The 6,000-nt window shown below is 50.5% G+C and overlaps 1 protein-coding gene across 1 annotated transcript in view; it reads right to left on the bottom strand.

Moving 5' to 3' along the window:
- Positions 1-5,597, bottom strand: part of LOC101936893 (interferon-induced very large GTPase 1-like) — a 28,619-nt gene extending 23,022 nt beyond the window's left edge. The window contains exon 1 of the mRNA XM_065587363.1: positions 5,534-5,597. The gene's annotated coding sequence lies outside the window, so the exon portion shown is untranslated. The remainder of the gene's footprint in view (positions 1-5,533) is intronic.
- Positions 5,598-6,000: the final 403 nt, after the last annotated feature.

A 6,000-nucleotide genomic window follows, 5' to 3' on the forward strand; every position in this document is an offset into this window, starting at 1 on the left:
AGAAGGCAGAGTTTCTCTTAGCATTTGTGAGCAGGTCTGCAAAATAGTTTTTGTCCCCATCCCCCATTAGGCAGAGCAGACGCCTGTCCGGGATTATCACACTGCTGTGTCCAGAGCTGGCCTGAGGGTTTGGGGAAGATCAGTCATGTGACAGAACAGACCTCATTTCCCACAGGAAGTGAGTACAGGGGGGTGTTGGTGAGCATGTGGGGGAATCTCTAGGGCCCCCGTTGCCTGCCGCAGAAACAGAGTCCAGCTACTAACTCCTTGAAGCCCCAGCGAGTGCTCTACATCGGTTTATTTGCTTTATGGTTTCAAGGCTCTTTGCCAGGAAGAGAGCTAGAAACGGCCTTTGGATTTTGAAATGAAAGCTGGCAGTCTCCTTTACATTTGTGGCTCCTCCAAAGCCGGGCGGCTCACGGCACCAAGAGCCCAAAGACAACTTTGTAGGAAAAGCAAGTGGGGGACCCCCCTGAAGATGCCCAGAGGGAACAGACTTGCTCTCCTCTCCTCAGAAATCCCTACAGCCAGGGGTGGGGGAGGGCTGTTTGTGACAGTGGATCATTTTCCTCCCTACAGGGAAAGGAAGGGGACCCATACGGCCTGATAAGCTCACAAGCTCTGGATCAGGGATGGGCAAACTTTTTGGCCTGAGGGCCACATCGGGGTGGGGAAATTGAATGCAGGGTCATGAATGTAGGGCTGGGGCAGGGCATTGGGGAGTGGGAGGGATGCAGGAGGGGTGCGGCAGGGGGCTCAGGCCAGGGGGTTGGGGTGCAGGGTGCAGCAGGGGGCTGGGGTGCAGGAGGGGTGCAGGGTGCAGGCTCCGGCCCAGCACCACTTACCTGGAGCGGCTCCGGGATGGCCCCGGCCTCAGCCCTGCGCTGCTCCAGGAAGCAGCCAGCACCACATCCCTGCAGCCCCTCAGGGGGAGGGGCAAAGGGCTCCGCGCACTGCCCTTGCCTGCGGGTACCTCCCCCGAAGCTCCCATTGGCCGCGGTTCCCTGTTCCCAGCCAATGGGAGCTTCAGGGGAGGTACTCACAGGCGAGGGCAGCGCGTGGAGCCCTCTGCCCCCGCCCCCTCCCCCCCCCCCCCCCGGGGCCTCAGGGACGTGGTGCCGGCTGCTTCCCGGAGCAGCGCAAGGCCCGCCGTGCCCCAGGGGTGGCAATCCCACGGGCCGGATCCAAAGCCCTGAGTGGCTGGATCTGGCCAGTGGGCCGTAGTTTGCTCACCCCTGCTCTGGATGCTTATCCAAGCTGCAGAAATAACTATCAAATCCTGATTCATATTAAAATAACTTAAAAGCCCTAGATTTTGTACAGCCCCCGCAGTGGCTGAATAACCCACAAACACCTGGTTTAGCTGTAGGATTGTGCCTGGGAAATTCTGGGCTCCTGCTCACTTCTGGCTACTGTCCTGTGCCTGATCCCAGGTCCAACTCCAGTCCTGCCTGCCCGCCCATGAATGTGGGCTCCTCATTCCCCATTGAACCTGCCAGCTCAGGGGTGGGCAAACTTTTTCGCCTGAGGGCCACATCTGGGTATGGAAATTGTATGGTGGGCCATGAATGCTCACGAAATTGGGGGTTGGAGTGCGGGAGGGTGTGACGTTATTGACATGAACTGGGACCGTATAAATCATTGGTGCAACCAACATCCTCAAGTGGCACCAAATCTTGTATAAAGGGGGTCAAATAAGGTGTCTAAGACAAGGTTATGATTTGCTGGTTATGATTATGCTATCTGTGTGCATGTATTATCTTTTTTTAGAGTAGCAGCTGTGTGTGATGGGTTGGATCACAGAAACCCCCTTGGGAGCTGCCACCCAATGTACCAAGACTACCCCTGCTCCTGTTTTCCCTGCCAGCTCAGGACTCCAGCACCCTGTCTTGCTGAGCCAGACACTCCCATCTGCTCCAACATAGACCCTGGGTCTGAATCACTTGTCCCAGAGCTGCAAGTTTACCCGAAAACAGCTCACAGAAGTGTGCTTGTTTTTAGCACTCAGATGCCCAACTCCCAATGGGGTCTAAACCCAGATAAATCCGTTTTACCTTGCATAAAGCTTATGCAGGGCAAACTCATAAATTGTTCGCCCTCTATAACACTGATAGAGAGGTATGCACAGTTGTTTGCTCCCTCAGGTATTAATACATATTCTGAGTAAATTACTAAATAAAAAGTGATTTTATTAAATACCAAAAATAGGATTTAAGTGGTTCCAAGTAGTAACAGACAGAACAAAGTAAGTCACCAAGCAAAATAAAATAAAATGCGCAAACCTATGTCTAATCAAACTAAATACAGATAATCTCACCCTCAGAGATGCTTCAGTAAGTTTTTCTCAGACTGAACACCTTCCAGGCCTGGGCACACTTCTTTCCCCTGGTACAGCTCTTGTTCCAGCTCAGGTGATAGCTAGGGGATTCTTCATGATGGCTCCTCTCTCCCCTTTGTTCTGTTCCACCCCTTTATATATCTTTTGCATAAGGCGGGAACCCTTTGTCCCTCTGGGTTTCCACCCCCCTCGCTGGAAAAGCACCAGGTTAAAGATGGATTCCAGTTCAGGTGACATGATCACATGTTACCGCAAGACTTCATTGCCCACTTGCCAGCACACACACACACACACACACACACACACACACACACACACACACACAGGAAGACTAACAGGTAAACACAGCCATCTGCAGACAATGGTCCTGGTTAATGGGAGTCATCAAGATTCCAAACCATCATTAATGGCCCACACTTTACATAATTACAATAGGCCCTCAGAGTTACATTTTATATATCTAGTTTTAGATACAAGAGCGGTACATTTATACAAATCAGATGATCATACTCAGTAGATTATGAGCTTTGTAATGATACCTTACAAGAGACCTTTTGCATGAAGCATCTCCCAGTTACGTTATATTCGCTTATTACCATATTTTCTCTAAAACTATCCCAGTTACATTATATTGACTTATTATCAAGTTTTTATAAAACCATATAGACTGCACAACGTCACACTGTGTTAGTCTGTATCCGCAAAAAGAACAGGAGTACTTGTGGCACCTTAGAGACTAACAAATTTATTTGAGCATAAGCTTTCGTGGGCTTCAGCCCACTTCTTCAGATGCTGTAGCCCACGAAAGCTTATGCTCAAATAAATTTGTTAGTCTCTAAGGTGCCACAAGTACTCCTTTTTTTGTGTGTATTATCTTTGTATTTAAAGTTATAAGTATTAGCTGTATACTGTCTGTAGTTCAAACTTTTGCTGTGCTTCTGGGTGACACCCCAGACAATTTGTCTTCAGCACTGCCTAGCCTGCTTGGTGGCCCATTAAGGACCATCCACTGTACAACTGACCCACTGAGAGAAGGCAGATACACCTTGTGACTCAGCAAGGCAGGGACCTGCCTATGGACAGAACTCTAAGGTTTTTCCAGGCCATGTGATGGACAGCTCGTCCTTGGGACAAAGAAAGCAGAGACCACATGGCAAGAGACTATAAACAGCTGCTCAGCTCCTCCATCTTGTCTTCAATTCTGCTTCATACCTCTGGAGGAACTTTGCTACACTGAAGCTCTGAACAAAGGACTGAATGACCCATCCCAGCGGGGGATGTATTCCAGAGACTTGATTTGAACCTGAAGTTTATTCCATCGCTGCTACAAACCTGAACCAAGAACTTTGCCATTTCTGTATGTAACTGATACCATTTAACCAATTCCAGCCCTCATCTATATCTTTTTCCTTTCATGAATAAACCTTTAGATTCTAAAGGATTGGCAACAGCGCGATTTGTGGGTAAGATCTGATTTGTCTATTGACCTGGGTCTGGGGCTTGGTCCTTTGGATCAGGAGAACCATTTTTCTTTTACTGGGGTATTGGATTGCATAACCATTCATCCCCATAACGAGTGGCACTGGTGGGGATACTGGGAAACTGGAGTGTCTAAGGGAATTGCTTGTGTGACTTGTGGTTAGCCAGTGGGGTGAGACCAAAGTCCTTAGTCTGGCTGGTTGGGTTTGCCTTAGAGGTGGAAAACCCCAGCCTTGGGCTGTAACTGCCCTGTTTTAAGCAATTTGTCCTGAATTGGCACTCTCAGTTGGGTCCTGCCAGAACCAGCATCGTTACAGAGGGGTGAGGCTGGGGATGTGGGCTCTGGGGTGGGGCCAGAAATGAGGAGTTCAGGGTGTGGGAGGGGGCTCTGGACTGGGGCAGGGGGTTGGAGAGCCGGGGGGGGGGGGGGAGGGGGAGGGCTCTGGCTGTGGGCTCTGGCGTGGGGCTGGGGATGAGGGGTGGTGCAGGAGGTTGCTCCGGGCTGGGACGGAGGGGTTTGGAGGGTGATCAGGGCTGGGTCAGGGGGTTGGGGAGTCAGGGGTGCAAGCTCCAAGCAGTGCTTACCTCAAGCAGCTCCCAGAAGCAGTGGCATGTCCCCGCTTCAACTCCTATGTTGAGATAGGGCAGAGCGCAGTCTCACCTGGCCACATCTGCAGGTGCCGCCCCTGCAGCTCTCATTAGCCACAGTTCCTGGCCAATGGGAGTAGCGGGGGCAGCGCTTGGGGCAGGGTCAGTGTGCGGAGCCCCCTGGCTGCCCCTACAGGTAGGACCTGGAGTGGGGACATTCCTCTGCTTTTGCGAGCCGCGCGGAGCGGGGCAAGCCCTGGACCCCGCTCCCTGGTGGCCGGATTAAAACGTCTGGAGGGCTGGATGTGGCCCCCGGGCCGTAGTTTGGCCACTGCTGTGCCAGCTAGTTCTGATACGAGGAGCCCTCCCGCTCCCCCCAGTTAGCGTCCATAACCCACAGCCTGCTCCTGAACCCAGGTGTCCCCCTTTGCCCGACCAGATAATCTCTGAACTCTGATCTTCCCATTGTCCCTGCTGGTCAGCTGCTGAACCCAGGTCACTGCTCTCTATTACACAGCACACCGGGGTGATTTTAATAGTTTTCTTCTCTAATTTCCCTCAGGCCGCCCAGTATCAGCAAAGCAACAGGAAAGTGGATAACTCTGTGGTAAGTGTTGCCTGATGTAGGGAAAGCCCCAGCACCGCAGAACCATTAGTGCAGCAGGAAAAACAAGGGTGGGTAGAAAACAGATTGCAAAACACAGACAGATCAATCAGAACCCTCGGCACTGTTGAAAACCCCCTTAGGCCTCTATCTGCATCTTTAGGCATCTCAATATCTTTGAAAATCTGTCCCCAGGAGCATAGCAGCACTCAGAAAAGATCTGGACATTTATCTGGATGATGAGAACTTCCAGCGTTACACTAGCAGGGGTTTTAAAAACAAACGTTTGGAATGGACAAGACCCTCCTGTGTCAAGGCAGGAGCCAACCTCTAACTGCCTCGCTGGGGAGTAGGAAGAAATTTATGCTAGAGATTATCCCAAAATTAATTGCTCACTTCTTTCATCTTCCTCTGAAGCATCTACTGGCCACTGTCAGAGACAGGAGACTGAATGGGGTGGATCACTGTTCTCATCTAAATCCTGCCTGTGAGAATTCCTAGGTTCCTAAAAGGCAACACTGTACCTTATATCACCAACGTTTTCCAGCTCTCGGCTTTGCTCTGTACTTCCTCCGCTCCTTCCTCTTTCTCAAACCGGTGACTCTGCAAGGCTATTTATACAGCAAAGTCTCAGTTTCAGTTTCCATAGCTTAACAATAACGTCCCCTGATTTCTTGTAAATCACAGTGTTCTTAGAAAGGGTGAAAAATGTAATCTGCTGGATAAACGAAGTTCTGAACGGAGTATCAGGTCAGGCATGTAAATACTAGGCAAAGTGAGACCTGGCAGGGTCTGGGACAGATTCTTAGCAGGACTTTCCTGTTTAAAATTGAATGGAAAATAGGTTGTAACTTAACATCACAGAAAGACGTCTGTTTCATAATGTGCTCTAATAGTGAGAGCCTACTGAGCAGCTCTGTGAATATTCTGTTGCTCCTTGACTCTTTTCAGGCTGTTGTCTATGCACGGAACAGCCTCCTTATCCCCGACT

The sequence above is a fragment of the Chrysemys picta genome, chromosome 3 (assembly GCF_011386835.1).
Source record: "Chrysemys picta bellii isolate R12L10 chromosome 3, ASM1138683v2, whole genome shotgun sequence".
NCBI lineage: Eukaryota > Metazoa > Chordata > Testudines > Emydidae > Chrysemys > Chrysemys picta.